This window comes from Leptonychotes weddellii, chromosome 3 (assembly GCF_054177405.1).
Source record: "Leptonychotes weddellii isolate Sample4059 chromosome 3, ASM5417740v2, whole genome shotgun sequence".
Classification (NCBI taxonomy): Eukaryota; Metazoa; Chordata; class Mammalia; order Carnivora; family Phocidae; genus Leptonychotes; species Leptonychotes weddellii.
The window spans coordinates 83483638-83502698 of record NC_138371.1 but is presented as its reverse complement, the minus strand read 5'-3'; the positions used below and the strand labels follow the sequence as shown (position 1 = coordinate 83502698).

Genomic DNA, 19061 nt, shown 5'->3' with positions numbered 1-19061 from the left:
GTGTGGAAAACCCAAGACTCCACCCCAAAATTGCTAGAACTCATACAGCAATTCAGTACCATGGCAGGATACAAAATCTATGCACAGAAATCAGTTACATTTACATACACTTATAATAATGTGACTGAAGAAAGAGAAATTAAGGAGTCTATCCCATTTATAGTTGCACCAAAACCCATAAGATACCTACAAGTAAACTTAACCAAAGAGGTAAAGGATCTGTACTCTAAAAACTACAGAACACTTATGAATGAAATTGAGGAAGATACAAAGAGGTGGAAAAATATTCCATGCTTATGGATTAGAAGAATAAATATTATTAAAATGTCTATGCTACCCAGAGCAATCTACACACTCAATGCAATCCCTATCAAAGTACCATAGTACATTTTTCACAGAACTGGAGCAAACAATCCTAAAATTTGTATGGAACCAGAAAAGACTGTGAATCACCAGGGGAATGTTGAAAAAGAAAACCAAAGGTGGGGGCATCACAATGCCTGACTGGGAGGAAGGGGGATGGGTTAGCCTGGTGATGGATATTAAGGAAGGCATGTACTGCATGGAGCACTGGGTGTTATACAAAAACAATGAATCATGGATCACTACATCAAAAACTAGTGATGTATTGTGTGGTGACTAACATAACAAAATTAAATTAAAAGAAAAGTTCATATTTCCTCCAAAAAAAAAGTCAAAGCATATATTCAAGATCTTTTTGAGGAGGAGAAACAAAAAGAGAATCTTCTGAAGAGAAATTTTCCATTGGCCTTAGGAATACAAATTACTCACCATATTCCTGAATATGGAATGGAATTTGGGAGAGCAAATCCAGTGCAACCTAAGATTTTACTATTAGAATCTTACCAGCGCTCTGTACACAGATCTCAGCCATGTTAAGGTTTAGAAGTGACAAATATTCTATCTATCTAAAATGATCTTCTAATACCAGCCCAAGTTGAACTTGAGTAGTTTAAGCCATACAGCCCACCCCTAAGTCAAGGGGAAACCATAGATTGGTTCCCATTAAAATAGAACCTTTACTGTTAAGCTTAACATACCACCAAGGGCTGACCAGACAGATTCCAAAGAGAAGGAAAGAGAAAGGGACTGAGTTCTTTGAAACTCTTCAGTGAGGTAGGCCACTGCCCCCCTGAAAAGGTATGTGTGTGTGTGTGTGGAGGGGGGGGTTGCAGAAAGATACCAAATGATGTCTCTTCTCATAGAAACCTGAAACCAGGGAAGGGAGATTCTCACCCTCGCTCCTGATATCCCTAGACAGCTACTACAATGTCTGGCATGCTGTAGGTATGCAATAAATAATTGTTTAAAGAAGGGATGTCCAAGACTCACACACATGTAACTTGGCCTATGATAGAATCCCAGGGACACCTATTTATTCTCTACCAAACCAAATATTTCATCTCCTAGCAGCAGCATAGTATTAGATGGCAATATGATTCACTGCATATGTTATGAATTCCTTTCTCTCATCCTTGTGCGGATTTGCAGGACAGAGAGAATGAAGAAGACTCAGTGTGAGTCTAGGCCTTGACTCTGATCTGCCCATGAACTCATGACAACCAACTAACCTCTTAACTTTAATTTTCTACTTCAAAGTAAGGGAGTTGATTCACAAGCATAGCTTTCTGTATTCACATTCCCCAGCAGTTTCTGTATCTATAGCCCAGGATCTCCAAGGAAAAAGAAACTGCTCACTCTAGATAAAAGATATATGTTTACAGCATTCTGTATTAGGTCGAATATTTAAAATAGATCTTAAGGAGATCTATTTAAAATCCTACTAAAAATGTTTTCTATTAGGTAAAGGAGAGAGAGGATTTACTATAATAATACATGACAAGATAATTCCTCATATTCCAAAAGGTCATGGATAAATCATCACTGGTAATATTTTTAATAAATAGCACATTATACTTAATAAAGGTTGCATACAAATTAGTTATTGGTAATTCTTACAAAATCCCACCAACCCCCATAGACAACCTCTGCATCCCAACAGCAGCCCTTCATACTACTAGAGGAGAGCCAGTGCATCAAGTGGTGCAATGGTTCTACTATTCTATAGTCATGAGTAGTGGAAATATGATGGAGAGAGGACCGCTCCCATAGAGCTATTAAGATTCTTCCCATGAAGTCAAGGCTGACTCAGGGCAAAATTGTGAAATAGGCAAAGGTTTTTCTTTGGAACTCTATCCCATGTCCCATGAACAATTCTGCTTGGCCACTTTCCATGTGACAGTGTTTCCTTCAAGATCTATAAGCATAATATAGTACTGTCCCTAGAAGAGCTTCCCAGTATGTGATTTACAGCAAGGAAATGGGAAGGTACACAGATAATGCTCTTTGGTCTTTATATTTTGTATGACTGGATGATTTTGCCTGCTTGTTATCTGTACAGTCTGGGTAGCAGAAAACAGACAACCTACCTCTTACATTCAAATGAAAAAGGGAATGATGTTACAGGTTATTATGTCTGTTAATCTCTTGGGTATGACAGAGGACTAACGGGTTCCCTCGAGAGGAAGAAGTATAGTCCACAAGCTTAACTGCAGATGAATCTCTTGTTTCCTCCTCCTAAAACAGAATAGATCCTAAATCTATACTCTGACATGAGAGATTAAAGGCAAAAGATTTCATTCATACCAAGCTGAAAACTCAATGTGGGTAATATTTGACTATGAATGTCATTTTGAATAGAAAATAAAAGGACTTTGCTAAAAGCCTTTCTGTCTAAAGTTTCTCTTGAATTTTCTGAATTTTCCTTATAAAAAGAATCAATTAATTTGGAGTTTGAGAAGGATTTGGGAGTCTCCCCTAATATCTGGACAATTCTCTAAAAACAGATACACCCCCACTATTTCTCCCTGGGATGGTTTTGCTATTGGACTTCCCATCTACAGTGGCTTCTCTCTCCATATAACAAGACCTTAAAACCGGGCAAGAATTTCAGTGGCCTTAATACCAAACTTGTGAGACTTGATTACATTTATCATGTTCCTTTACATTAGGTTAAGGGAGCAAAGCTAAATCTCAGTAGCTAGACCCAAGGATTCAGGCAAATAGATGGTTGTGTGTCTATACTGTCTTTCTAATTCATCTTTCCCAGCCACTAGGTGGTCTACACTGCCCTTCTGGTTACAGATTCTGGTTCCACTACTTTTTTTCCCCGTCTCAATTTGGGCACTGAGATGATTTTTAGTGCATCTTAACATTTTTTTTTTTCTTAAGTAATTCCAGTTCTTGTAGGTGTAGAGTCTCTCCTTCAAAATCTTCTTCAGGAATCCTTTTCTACTCCCTTTCACTTTAGACCAAGATTACTCCTTACTTACTCCAGTGTTCAAGGCAATGGGCAGCTCTGTATTTAAACTAATGTCTAAGGCAATCTCATGCAAAGCAATGAGGCAGAAGTGGGAGTATATTGGGTATTCTGCTAACACCTGGAGGCTTGGTATCTTTGGAAGGGAAGGACCTACTTTATGTCTTTTTTCACCCTGGATCCTATGCCACTGTTCCTTCCGAGGTGTCCAACATATTCAGGCTTTCCACTTCCTTTACACAATCATAGAGATCTAATAACATTTAACACACTGACACAGTGGGGGAGTAAGGTAGCCCTTCTATCAGGAGTCTTTGCTTCAGTAGAAAAAGATTTAGGAAGAACTGGGAGTTATACTTAATTGAAAAGGCATACATCCCTAATCCCTAGAACAATGTAAAAAGGAGATCATTTGGGAAGGCAACTTCTTATTTCCTCTACTTACCACATCAAAGCCACTTATTATTAACTACCTGATGGTCATTTGGGCTCCATTTACAAGTAAGCATTCAAAAACTAATAGAGGGTACAGGATAAAGTAGAAGTTTTGAAGAATACATTTGCCAGTCTTCTTACCTTACTTGAAGCCTTTCCCGTTTCTGGGCCTTTTAAAATAGAAGCTCCAGAGTAAATTACAAAACAAAATTAAACAGCCTCAAGCAGAAGCACAGGCATCTGAATTTTGGAGAGAGTAGTAAAACACTATAAAGTAGTGACAAAATCCAAAGATGTGAAATGGTTTGGAAAGTGTATTGTATTGTTTTGTTTCATTTAGAGATTCAAGAAATTCTCCTTGACAATCTCACTCCTTTTTTCCTTCCTTTTCTTCTTTTCCTCTCCCTCCCTCCCTTCCTTCTTTTTTTACCTCCTTCTCCCTCCCTCTCTCCTATCCTTCCCTTCTATTTTCCATTCTCCCTCCCCCTTTCTTTCTCTTAGCAAAAGAGTAATGCAACTCTGGGCTAAGAACTTGTTTGATCCTGAGTCCTAAGTGGTCTTGATCAACTAGATGTATTGGCAACTTTAGCACAGGAAGAGTGGAATTTCCTTTTCTCTGTTTCTTGTTACCTACCTGGACCATGTTCTAGAGATGGAAAAGACCATTGTCAGGTTGGATGATTCACTGGAAGAAATCTGATCTGCTCTATAAGAGCAGCAACTGATCTCCAAGTAATGACACCAAACTTCAAGCCAGAAGTCAGGAAAGAGAAGAACAAATGAGATAGAGAGTAAGTGAGTTCCTAGCAGGATAAAATGGACAAGAGTGTGGCCTACAAACATAGCTATATGTTGATGAGTATTGAAAATAGTCCTAGGAAACATTCATGTGTAATTTTAACAAAGGAATGACAAAGAGTGTCTTTAAAGACTATTGTGGAACTCTGTCATTCCATTCCATCACCTGTGCAGCTGTCCTGGCACAAGCCTCCACCATCTTTCCATGGGCCTATAGCTACTTGAACAATGTTCCCAACTCCAGTGACCCTAGCTTCCTGTCCAACCTTTGCCAGGATTTTTATAAAACACAAATCTGGTTGTGATGCTCTGCTGTTTAATCTCCCAAATGGCTGGTTATCACCTACAGGATTAAACCCAAACTGTTTAGTAAGGACTTGGCCCACTTCATCTCCCACAAGTATCCAACACCAAGATTCTATCAATTCTATTTCATATGTGCATTCTGTTATCTTAAATCTATAGGTCTTTTCTTAACTTTTAAATTTTGAACCAAACACTTATAGAAAAGTTGAAAAAATAGTAGAGATTTTCCATATATTCCTTACTCCCCCTAACATCTTACATAAAAACAGTCCATTTATCAAGTAAAATGAATTCACATTGAGATAATATTCACTAAATGAAATGATCTTATTCAAATTTCACTAGTTTTTCACTAACTTTTTTTTCCTGTTCCAAATCCTATCTAGGATCCCACCTTGTATTGAGTAACTCCTTCTTAGTCTCCTGCAGTCTGTAACAGTTCCTCAGTCTTTCTTTATCTTTCATATCCTTGACAATTTTGAAGAATTTTGACCAGTTGTTTTGCTGAATATCCTTCAGTTTCGGTTTGTCTGATGTTTTCTCATAATTCGACTGAAGTTAGGTGTTTTGGCAAGAACAGCACAGAAATGTTGTGTTTTTCTCAGTGCATCATATCATGGGATCCATAATGTTGATATGTCTCATTACTGGTGATATTGACCTCTATCAGGTGGTTCTGCAGGATATTTTTACTGTAAAATTTCTATCATTGCCTTTGTAGTTAATGCATATATTGGATTTTGAGACTAGGTAGGTCTTGTTTGCTCTAAAGCTTTTACTCACTAATTTTAGCATCCAATAATGAATCTTGTCTACAACAATTATTACTGATGTATGATCTCTTTCTTATTTTATTTTTCCCTTTGCCTTAAATATCTATCCCTACTTTTTCCTCATGGCCAATTTCTACTCATCCTGCACCTCTCAGTTCCAAATTGTTTCATTGTTTCTCCTCTGTGAAACCTTTCCAGATTGTCCCCTGCAGATGAAGAATTCCCTTCTCCCCACTTCCTGTATAGCTTCACAATACACATCACCATGTTTATTGGCTGTTTTTGTTTTCCTGTGAATCACCCCACATGAACTTCTTGAGGGTAACTACACTGTCTCAGCATTTTTTCCTACCATTTTTTTCTACAGTGTTGAGTCTATAATAGACATTCAATATATGTTTGGAGAATAAATGAATGAATGAATACATCTGTTATATTCTTTCCAAAATTCATTTCCAGGCTGAATAATTTAGAGTTTTTATTGTTACAGTTAAAGAATAGTGCTCATTTCTAAATACATGATTCTGATTTTCTGCCAAAATTTTACCCCTTTGAGAAATTTACTTCATCATGTTCCTGGCATAAACCTTATTTAATCCTCTAAAAACCAAACTCAAATCCTGCTTGCTGCTTTTTTTTCCCTACCTCCCTCTTGTCATACAATGACCTATCTTCCTGTGATTCCATTTGTGAGTATATTTCCTGGAGAAGAAGTGAAGAAACTGCTCTTTTATTCATTTTGCCAAGCTTCTGGGTGTTTCCTACTCTGATCCTGATGCATAGGCTTCCTTAATCCTTGGTGATACTTTTCCTCCTGTGTGTTTGCTTTATTGTGTAAATTCAAAGGAGGTTTTCTAAAACTGCCTTTATTCCCCTGAAGAAGCAAAACAAACAGTGGAAATTGACTTTTTGGCTAACAGTTCTCATTATTCTTATTACATAATTAGTGACTGGAATCATTAATGCAGGAGACCAGGCATGCATGTGGATGAATAGCTTGCCTGGCCATGTGCCCACAGACATGTCAACAGCAACTAATATAATTGTAGATGCTAAAAGGAACTTGTCCTCCATTATCATTATCAGCAGTGGCAGCATCCTGTCATTGAAACCTGTACTACATTGTGTGGTCTACACAGAACCATACATACCATTCTTAATCAGTAACATTACTCCTTTGAACCCACTTAGCACTTTGAACCCCCATAATACCTTATTTCAGTAGTTACTTTTTTTTTTTTTTTTTTTTAAACTGCATTGTAGCCATATGCAGTTGTCTCATCCTTCTCAATCCACTGTCTCCCTACCCACACTAGACCAGGAATTCCTTAAAGCCTGAGATTGAGGTTTATACTCTCTTTATCATTAGTGCCTCGTACTATGCTGAGAACATAAAAAGAACTCAATAAGTATTTGTGGAATTAAATTGTTTTTCTTCCATCTAAAACAGAAGACAAAGAAACTGATAAATTGGGGAAGAATGTATAAGGAATTAACAATTATAGCATCATAATTTTTTTTTCATTGATACAATGTTATCGATGAGCACATTTTAAGTAGAACAAGGTTTTTGGAAGTTCTGAGAAGTTAGAGAAAGAAATCAAAAATTGACATTTTTTAACAAAAAACATGAACTATAGAGTGAGACTTGAAAATGCAAAAGATTCATTTGGACTTGATTTATATAATACTTTTCTAATAGTGGGTGACATTCAGCCAAAGACATAGTCTAAATGTCATTCTCTTTGCCTCCATAGAAGTATTAATTTTAAGAATCTACCGCCTCTTAATTCTCATTGACAATGTCTTAGTTCTGATCCTCATTATTTTTCTTTATCAAGATAATTGCAATACCTTCAAATGATTCTCCTGCTTCCATTTTCTTCTCCCTTCCATTCTTAAGAGATGGTTCCCCATTGATCCTAAGACAAAGTTCTAATTCCTTTTCATGGCATATGAGATGCTTCAATTTTGCCTATCAATCTATTTTATTAGACTTCTCTCTTACCATTCTCCTATGCAAGTTGTATTCTAGCCACATAAAACTTCGCAAATCTCCAGGAAGGAGTACAGCATGCTTTTTAACTTTCCACACATTTCCTCATGCTGTTTCTACAAACAAAAATGCCCATCACTTTCATCTGATCCTCCCAGGACCCAGGTATACATATATATATAATACCCTCAGTGACATATTCCCTAAGTTTACAAAGCAGAATTGATCTCTCTCCATCATTTGCTATAGATGTTGGTCTGTACCTTTATATTGCATTTGTCCTATTGTGTTAGAATTCTTTGTTTACAAAACTTACATTCTCTAAAGTTAACAGCTCTTCATCCCTGCATCACCAATACCTAGAAAGAGATTGTAGTAGGCTGGGCTGCTATAACAAACACTGAAATCTCTGTGGTCTATCATGATGAGAGTTTAAAGTTAACTCATGAAAGACCAATGTGATAGGGAAAGGAGAGGAATTTTTGTTTCACACAGTTACTCAGGGATCAAGGCTCCTTATATCTTAGGATACCACCATCTCCAACATGTGGACTCCAAGTGTGCCACAGAAATATTTAGTGGAAGACTGCATGTGGAAGATTTTTATGGATGAGTCCTGGACATACCATGCACAACATTAAATCACATTCTACTGCCATACCTTGGTCACTGACCCAAACTAATTTTAAGGGGCCTGGGAAATATAGGTTAGCTGTGTGTGCCCAGAAAAAAAGAAAAGAAACATGAATGTTGGAAAGCACAGCATTCCCTGTCATCCTGTGCAGTAAACAGGTGCAGAGTATAATGAAAGACATCTTTCTAATCTGAAGCCATTGTGGTGGATTCAAAGGAACAAAGAGAATAGTTTTTGAACAAGTCCTGGTTTCAGACTATAGCAATGCAAGCCACTTACTAGCTCTGTCGTCATGACAAATACTTAAAGCTCTCTAAGCTTCAAGTTCCTCATCTGTAAATTAAGTTGATATAGAGATTAATTGATGTAATACATGAAAAGCATCGGGCGCCTGGGTGGCTCAGTTGGTTAAGCGTCATGATCCTGGAGTCCCGGGATCGAGTCCCACATCGGGCTCCCTGCTCAGCAGGGAGTCTGCTTCTCCCTCTGACCCTCCCCCCTCTCATGCTCTCTGTCTCTCATTGTCTCTCTCGCAAATAAATAAAATCTTAAAAAAAAAAAAAAAAAAGAAAAGCATCTGGCACATAGAAAAAGTTACTTAATAATTACCCTTATTTCATTCAAACCAATTTTTTTTTTTCAGAATCTGCAATGTGCTAGTGCAATGTGCTAAGTATCAAGAATAAAACCTATTGAAAGTGTTCCTTACCTTTAGAGAATTTATAGACCAGTTGTTAGGGCATAATTATAGATAAGAAAATAGACCATTTAAAATATATTGTGATAGGTAGGCTTTTCATAATACAGGGTATCAAAATATCCAGTAAACAAGTGAAAAAGTACTCACATCATTAGTCACCAGAAAAATGCAACTTAAAACCACAATGAGTTCACATTACATACTCACTAGAATGAGTAAAATTAAAAAGATGACCAATACTAAGTGTTGGCATGAAAATGGAACAACTGTGAATTTCTTACCTAGCAGGGAGAGTGTAAATTGATCCCATCACATAGAAAAAAAGTTATACAGTACCTACTAAGAACAAACACATATCCCATGACCTAGCAATCTCACTCCCAGACATATGCCTACAGGAATGAGTGTTTATGTCTACCATGATGGACAGGAGTATCCAGATAAGCCCTAAACTGGAAAGAAATCAAATTTTCTGGGAAGAAGCCCAGTGAATGGAAATGTCTACACCTTGATATAGATGCAGATTACACAGTATATGTATTTGTCAAAACTGTTAGAACTGCACATTTAAGATCTGTACATTTCAATATATGTAAATTATGCCTAAATAATAACAATTACAATAATGATAAAATAATAAGTGTAAAGCAGGTGCTTCCAAATCAGCAGTTACAAGAGTCTCTTATACCTCAGTTTTAGTTGTTTTGAGGATGACTCATATCTTAAGATATGCCACAGCCCCACATGCATCTAAAGAAATTTTATTAATAACATTATCTCAATAATTGTTTCCACATAGTTAGTTATTTTTATTAAAAAGTCATCCTCAGTTTTCGCTTCTAGACGAACTAGCTCTTTAATGGCCCTCAGGAACCACCATTGTGAGTTCTGCATACTACCTAGAATATATTTTAATGCAGACCACCTAAACATACCATCAATTTTGGGCAAGAACCCAGACCACCAGTTTGAATTACATATATATTAATCTTCATAAAAAAGGTAATCTTTCTCACTTTAGTGGTAAACACACACACACACACACACACACCAAGTAGAAAATATTTTGTTGCAAATCTGACTTAAAATAAGAGGTAATGAAAAAAATTTCCTCAAAGTCCTCTAACATACTATCTTTTGAAAACTATAATCTATTCCCTAATTATATAGTAAAATATGAACATAGTAAAAATGTTTCAAAATAATAACATAGAAAGATAAAATTATCACCTAAACTCCTAATCCCAAAGACAACCATTTTTAATCTGAGATTATCTTCTGCCATTACACAGATAGATAGATATTCTCTTTTTACAGTTATTTAGATAAAAAGATTAGAAGATAAAGGATAAATATCAGCAAAAAATATCAAAATTACTCACAATTCCATCACTCAAACGAGGTAAGCATCATAGACTTGATGCCACAGAAGAATTGCTTACTTCCTTTGTTGTCCAGGTCTTAGGGAGAGAAGAATGTGTCCAGGGATAGAATATTGGAATGTGGAGGATCTTTGCATCTTGCTCCATCTGCAACATAATCAATTAGAATTTTTCTTTGATTTTCCAATTTTAGTTTCTCTTTTCTGAGTTTTTGTCTTTTGCTGTTTCTATATTTTTTGTTGTATGTATTTGCAAGCATATTTTAATGAGAACTGGGAGAGGCTGTCAGGGAGATTGCCTTTTAAGTCAGAAATCTAATAGTTATAGGATGAGGAATCCCAATGAATTAGAGTAATATCTAGTATCAAACATCATAAGCGTTTCTGTAGCCTAGGTTATTAAGGAAACTAGAGAGGATTTCTAGAAAGAAAAGCCAATGTAAAAAGATTTCTAAAGGCAAAGAAAAATATGGAGAAAATTGTCCTATTGTTATTATACAATAACAGATTCTGCTGTTGGCCTCCTCACAGATTCCTGCATGAGGAAATAAAATAGATTTGGCATACTCGCACAGTCTCATTGGAATTAATCTTCCTTTCTACTTAGCGACATTTGTTTCAGATCATTAGCAACTAAGAAGGCAGTGTGTAAGCTGGCAGGGTAATTGAAGTAGAGATCCTTGGTTTACTGTTTCCCACTAAAAATCAAGGTCCAAATACTCAGGGATTCTAAAATAGAGGAAAAAGAAGTAACCTACGGGGAAAACAATGTGAGCTTTATTTAAAAAATATAATTTTATTTGATACAGAAAAAAGTTTTTTCACTTCCAAGAGAGGAGGTTGTTTGTTTTTTAATTGAAGTAAAATTGGTATATAACATAAATTTCAGGCATGCAACATAATAATCTGATATCCATATACACTAAAAGTGATAATCACAATATGTCTAGTTTACCATCTATCACCATACAATTGACCCCCTTCACCTTTTTTGCCCACTCTCCAACCCCTTTCCCCCCTTATAACCACCAATCTGTTCTCTGTATCTATGAGTTTTGTTTTATTTTTTTTTAGATTCCATATATAAGTGACATCATGGTATCTCTTTCTGACTTTTTTCACTTAAGCACAATATCCTCAAGGTCCATCTACATCATTCAAATGGACAGATTTCTTTTTTATGGCTGAGTAGTATTCCATTGTATATATACTGTATCTTCTTCATCAAATCATCTACTGCTGAACACTTAGGTTGTTCCCATAACTTGGCTACTGTAAATAATGCTTCAATAAATGTAGGGGTACTCATATCTTTTTGACTTCGTGTTTTCATTTTCTTTGGATAAATATCCAGAAGTGGAATAACTGTATTATATGGTAGATCTATTTTTAATTTTTTGAGGAAACTCCATACTGCTTTCTACAGTGGATGTACCAATTTACATTCCCACAACAGTGTACAAGGGTTTCCTTTTCTCCACAGTCTCTTCAACACTTGTTATTTCTTGTCTTTTTGATAATAGCCATTCTAACATGTGTGAGGTGATATCTCATTGTGTTTTTTTATTTGTATTTCCTGGATACTTCATGATGTTGAACATCTTTTCATTTGTCTCTTGGCCATCTGTATACCATATTTAGAAAAATGTCTATTTAGATCCTCTGCCTGTTTAATTGGTTTTTTTACGTTTTTGTTTGTTGTTTGTCATTTGTATTGTTTTTTTGTTTGTTTTGTTTTGCTTTTGCTATTGAGTTGTTTATACTTTTTGGATATCAACCCCTTATTAGATATAAGCTTTACAAATATTTTCTCCCATTCAGTAGATTTCTTTTCATTTTATTGATGGTTTCCTTTGCTGTGCTGAAGCTTTTTAATTTGACACAGTCCTACTTGTTTATTTTACTTTTGTTGCCTTTCTTTTGATGTCAGATCCAAAAATTCAATGCTAAGACTGATGTCAAGTTGCTTGCTATGTTTTCTTCCAGGAGTTTCACAGTTTCCAGTCTTACAGTCAAGTCTTTAATCGATTTTGAGTTATTTTTTGTGTATGGTGTAAAGTAATGGTCTAGTTTCATTCTTTTATGTGTGGCTGTCCAGTTTTACCAATACCATTTATTGAAGAGACTACTGTCCTTTCCCCACTATATATTCTTGACTCCTATGCTGTAAATTGACTGTATGTGAGTTGGTTTATTTATGGACTCTCTATTCTATTCCATTGATTTTTGTGTCTCTTTTAATGCCAATACTATACTGCTTTGATTACTATAGCTTTGTAGTATAGTTTAAAATAAGTGACCATGAAAACCAGGGAGTGTGTTCTTCTTTTTCAAGATTGCTTTGGCTATTTGGGGTTTTTGTGGTTCCATACAAGTTTTAGTATTATTTGTAAACCACCCTTATGATGTTTGGTGAAATGGCACTGTAATTTTGATAGGGATTACACTAAATCTGAAGATTGTGTTGGGTATTATGACATTTTAAAAAATATTAATTCTTCTAATCCATGAGCATGAAATATATTTCCTTTTATTTGTGTCTTCTTCAAATTCTTTCATCAATGTCATAGTTTTCAGTGTACACGTCTTTCACCTCCTTGGTTAAATTTATTCCTATGTATTTTTTTTCTTTTTGTGCAATTGTAAATAACATTATTTTCTCAAGCACTCTGATATTATTATTTTATAGAAATGCAACAAATTTCTATATATTGATTTTGGACCCCACAACTTTACTGAATTCATTTATTGTACCAGTTTTTTGGTGGAGTTTTTTGCATTCTCTATGTCATCTGCAAATAGTGTGGGTTTTACTTCTTCTTACGATTTTGGATGGTTTTTGTTTTTCTTGTCCACTTGCTATGACTAGCATTTCCAACACCATGTTGAATAACAGTGGCAGGAGTGGGCATCTTTGTCTTGTTCCTAATCAAGAGGAAAAACTATCAGTTTTTCACTATTGAGTATGTTAACTGTGGGTTTGTCATATATGACCTTTATTATGTTGAAGTATGTTCCCTCCACACCTGCTTTGTTGAGGGTTGGTTTTTTTTTTTTAATCATAAATCTATGTTGAATTTTGTCAAGTTCTTTTTCTGCATCTATTGACTATACAATTTTTATCTCTCATTTGGTTCATATGGTGTATCTCTTTGATAAATTTGCTGATGTTGAATCCTTGCATCCCTGGAATTAATCTCACTTTATCATGGCATATAATCCTTTAATGTATTGTTGAATTTGGTATGCTAATATTTTTTGAAGAGTTTTACATCTATGTTCATCAAGGGTATTATTTTTTTTGCGTGTGTGTGACATACTTGTCTGGTTTTGATATCAGGGTAATGCTGTCCTTGCAAAATGAATTTGGGAGCATTCCCTCCTCTTCAATTTTTTTGGAAGCATTTGAGAAGGATAGGTATTAAATATTCTTTGAATGTTTAGTAGAAGTCACCAGTGAAGACATCTGGTCTTAAACTCTTGTTTGTATGGAGGCGGTTTTGTTTTGTTTTGTTTCCTTATTCAATCTCCTAACTAGTAATTGGTCACTTCAGATTTTCTATTTCTTTAAGATTCACTCTTAGAAGATTGTATATTTCTAGAAATTAATCCATCTCTTCCATGTTATTCATTTTGTTGGCATATAATTGTTCATAGTAATCTCTTATGATCCTTTATATTTCTGTGGTATTAGTTGTAACTTCTCTTTCATTTTTGGTTTTATTTATTTGATCCTTCTCTCTTTATTTCTTCATGAGTCTAGCTAATGGTTTGTCAATTTTGTTTATACTTTCAAAAAATCTGCTATTAGTTTCATTGATCTTTTCTATTGCTTTCTTATTTCCACTCTGATCTTTATTATTTCCTTCTTTCTACTAACTTTGGGCTTCATTTGTTCTTTTTCTAGTTTCTTTTAATGTAAAGTTAGATTATTTGAAATTTCTTTGTTTCTTGAGGTAGGCATGTATCACTTATGAACTTCCCTCTTAGGACTGCTTTTGCTACACTCCATTGATTATGGATTGTTGTATTTCCATTTTCATTTGCCTCCAGATATTTTTTGATTTCCTCTTTGATTTCTTCATTGACCCATTGGTTGTTTAGAGCATGTTGTTTAATCTTCACATATCTATTTTCTTATAATTGATTTCTAGTTTCATACCATTGTGGTCAGAAAAGATACTTGACATAATTTCAGTCTTCTTAAATTTATTGAGATTTGTTTTTAAACATAACATGTGATTTGTACTGGAGAATGTTCTATGTGTATTCTGTTGCCTTTCAATGGAATGTTTTATATATTCCTATTAAGTCCATTTAGTCTAATGTATCATTTAAGTCTGATGCTTCCTTATTGATTTTCTGTCTGGATGATCTATCTATTGATGTAAGTGGGGGTATTAAAGTCCCCTACTGTTATTGTACTGCTATCAATTTTTCCCTTTATGTCTGTTAATATTTGCTTTATATATTCAGGTGCTCCTGTGTTGAGTGCATATTGACAAATGTTATATCCTCTTGTTGAATTGACCTCACTATCATCATGGAATGCCTTTCTTTCTCTTCTATTACAGTCCTTGTTTTAATGTGTACTTTGATATAAGTACAGCTACACCAAACTTTTTATTTTCATTTGCATGGACTATTTTTTTCCATACCTTCACTGTGTGTATCTTTAGATCTCAAGTGAATCTCTTATATGCATATAAATGAATATTTTGCTTTTTAACAATTCGATTCAGCCACTGTCTTTTGACTAGAGAATTTAGTTCATTTATATTTAAATTTAGTTCATTTATATTTAAATATGTACCTTTTGCCATTTTGTTAATTGTTTTCTGGTTGTTTTTGTAGTTCTTCTCTGTTCCTGTCTTTCTTGCCCTCTTTCTTTTTGCTTTGATGCTTTCTTTAGTGGTAATGCTTATATACCTTTCTCTTTATCTTTTGTGTATTTACTAAAAGTTCTTGGTTTGTGGTTACCATGATGCTTACATATAACAACTTATATCTACAACAGTCTACTTTAAGTCAGTAACAACTTAAGTTTGATCTTTTTCTAAAGCTCAAAATTTTTATTCTTCCTCTCACATTTTATGTTTTGATATCACATTTGATACCTTGTAATTTTGTGTCTCTCTTAACTATTATTGTAACCTTATTTATACTACTTTTGTCTTTTAAACTTTATACTAGTTTTATAAGTGATTAATTTACTACCTTTACTACACATTTACTTTTCCAGTGAGATTTATTCTTTCTTATGTATTTTTGTTACCAATTAGCCCCCTTTCTTTTCAGCTTAAAGGAGTTCCTTTAACACATCTTATAAGGTCAATTTAGTGGTGATGAATTCCTTTAGTTTTTACTGGTCTGGAAAATTCTTCATCTCTCCTTCTCTCCTTCAATTCTGAATGATAGCCTTACTGGGTAGAGTATTCTTGGTTGTAAGTTTACTCCTTTTAGCACTTTGATTATATCATGTCATTCTCTTTTGCCTTGCAAAGTTTCTGCTGGAAAAAATCAACTAATAGTCTTATGCAAAGTTCCCTTTATGTAAGTGGTTGTTTTCTTCTCACCACTTTAAAAATTCTCTTTAACTTTTGACATTTTGATTATAATATGTCTTGATATGGATCTCTTTGGGTTTATCTTATTTGGAACTCTGTGATTCCTGGATCTGAATGTTGGTTTCCTCCCCCAGATTTGGGAAGTTTTCAGTCATTATTTCTTCAAAATAATGATGAATTATTTTTCTTTATCCAGTCTGCTGTTGAACTCTTCTAATGCATTTTTCAGTTCAGTTATCATATTCTTCAGCTCTATGACTTGTTTGGTACTTTCCTATACTTTGTCTCTTTGTTAACATTCTCACTCTTCATCCATTCTTCTAAGTTCAGTGAGCATTTTTTGACCGTTACTATGAACTATCAAGTAGATTATTTATCTCCATTTCATTAAGGTCTTTTTCTGAAGTTTTTGTCTTATTCTTTTATTTGTAACATATTCCTCTCTTTCTTCATTTTGCTTGATACCTGTTTCTATGTGAGACAGCTACCTCTCCCAGTCTTGAGGGAATGACCTTGTGTAGGAGATGAACTTTATCATTTAACCAGCTTGCCCAGCTCTTAGTTGTCTCTCAAACCTTTGTGATTGTCCTAGTAGCCTGATTTGTTCTTGACAGATCCTTGTTGTTGAGAATGTGCCAAGACATGTGAGTGTTCAAAATGGAGTGATCTTATTCAGCACCTAGTTTCAGGCTAATTGGAAGTCCATACTTTGAAAGCAACATATTAAAAAAAGTACACAAATATATACAGTCCTGTAGGGCCACAATCATAGGCCCTGATGGCCTCTAGACTAGAACTGGAGGTGTTCCTTGGGTGACAGGTGCAAGAATCAAGACTTCAGAGGAGTGTATCTGCTCCTTTCTGGGAGTGAGCTGTGACAAGACCAAGGGAGGGTGCAAAGACAGTGTCTCCTTGCCCATGTTCCTATAGAATGCCTCTGCATGTGTGGCAAATCTGAAGCCTGTCCCTTTGGTTAAAGCTCCATGATAAGTAAATTAGTCTTTTTCACAGACATACTGGGGGTGTGTTTTAGTCTGTTGTCTGTGCAGTGCCCTGAGTATGGTAACCTCAAGCAATCCTATGATGTAAGTCCTATTATAGCCCAACTTTACAGATCGGGAAACTGAGGCACTTAATTGTTAAGTAAGTAAGGTCACAGTCATAAGTGATGCAGCCAAGGTTGAATTCCAGACAGTCTGGCTCCAGGATCTATGCAGACTAACCATTACACTATACTGCCTCTGCCATCTTATCACATTTTCCTAGTAAACATGTTTTTCCACTGTTAGAGACCATTATTTACAGACATTCTCTTAAAATCTACAAAAATCACTCCCTTTCTTCATTCTTAATTGATGACCTTGTTTTTTTTTTTTATTTCCCCAAGAAAACAAAGTATTCAGAAGACAATTACCTCATCTTTCCATCATCAAATCTCCCAGTCTCTATAATCAGTATCCATATACCCAAGTTTCTGATATAGCAGGTGAAATATCCTTACTCAAATAGGGCTCCTAAAACTAATCTGTCTAAAAGGGAACTGACTTGCACTCCTCCTGCCTGCTCAGGAAGTTGGCTCTTACATCTCATTCACTCTACTTTTTGTGTCATTTCTAATGACTTCTGTGCTACCGGCAGTGCTGCCCATTAAAGATTTCAATTGTTTTCCTAAATTTTCCAGTCATTAGGCAGGCCATGTGATTACTTCTGACCAAGTAAATATATAACCATCTCAGACTAAAAGAGTGAAAAATCCCATGTACACTTTTCTAGTCTTACTCTTCTGCTATAGCAATTGAAGAGTTTGCATATTTGAGATCATGCACATATAGGACCATGGAGCCTCAGTCAGACTGTGGCCTCAAGAAACTATGGATAGCAGAGCTTCCTGCCTACTCTCTCTAAGCATGTAGCATGGGTGAGAAATAAACCTTTGTTGTAGTAAACCACTGGAATTTGGGGCCTAATCTGTTACTTCAGCATAACTTAGCCTACCCTGACTAATAGAGCATAAAAATATCTTATTAAAAAACATCTCTTGACCCTACAGTCCCTTCCAGCTAGTGTCAACTTATTCTGCTTTCTTTATAGTAAAATCATTGAATGTATTATCTACATTCAGTCTCCACTCCCTTGCCTTTAAAAAAAATCTGTAATCAGGCTTTTTTCCTCACTCTTAAAAAATGTCACTAAATCCATCAGTCAGTTCAATGTCCTTATGTTATTCAACTATTATCAAGCTTTATTCTCAGTTTTGTTTATTTCACGGATGACTTTCCTTTAATTTTAGTTGTCAGTTTCTCTACTCTTTCCTAAATATTGTCCTGCCCCCAATCTTGGTCCTTGGCCCTCCTCTCTATCTCCTTCAGTGATCTTATCATTTCATGCATCTATATGCTGATGACACACCATTTATATACCCCATCCAGACCTCTCCCTGAAGCTGGACTCATCCCTGAGTAGTTAATAGTAATAGTTTAGAGGTATCTAAAACATAACATGTTCAAGTCAAAACTTTTTATTCCCACCACAATCCCTCTAAATGTTGGTTTCTTTACTATTTTCCTCATTGCAGCCCTAACATTCACTCACTTCCTAGACTCAGTCATGGCCTATGCATTGGATGAAGGTTGTGTGCTGCTAAAATTCTAGATGGCTCCATTCTTTTCATCATTCTTTCTCCAGTCTCAACTTTACCCATATATAATCCATCAGAAAGCTCTGTTGGGTTTACTCTCAAAATATATCCATGTCCCATTACTTCTGCTCACTTCTTTAAACATCACACACCTCTAAGATACCATCTCCTTTATGGACTTTAGAAATTAACTCACAACTGGTCTCCTTGCTTCTACTCTCACCACACTACAGTTTATTCTCTACAGAGTCACTAGGGAACTCTTTAAAACCATACATCAGATTATGTCACTTCCCCTGCAATACTCTTCTACTGCTTTTCATCACATTTAGAATATAGCCCAGCTGCTTACCAAGGACTCCCTTGGCCTACACAACTTGGCCTCTGCTACCTTCCAGCCTTACCTCCTGTTTTGTTTTGTTTATTCTGACCCTCTCCACTTCAGCTATACTGTCTTCCTTGAGGTTTCTAAAACACTCTAAGCTAGTTTTTG

At 35.4% G+C, this 19061-nt stretch overlaps 1 long non-coding RNA gene across 1 annotated transcript in view; it reads right to left on the bottom strand.

Annotated features, from left to right (window-relative positions):
* LOC145720567 (uncharacterized) overlaps nucleotides 1-19061 on the bottom strand; it is a 136387-nt gene that overhangs the window by 27595 nt on the left and 89731 nt on the right. The window contains exon 6 of the long non-coding RNA XR_014143635.1: nucleotides 10365-10511. This is a non-coding gene — a long non-coding RNA (uncharacterized LOC145720567). The remainder of the gene's footprint in view (nucleotides 1-10364; nucleotides 10512-19061) is intronic.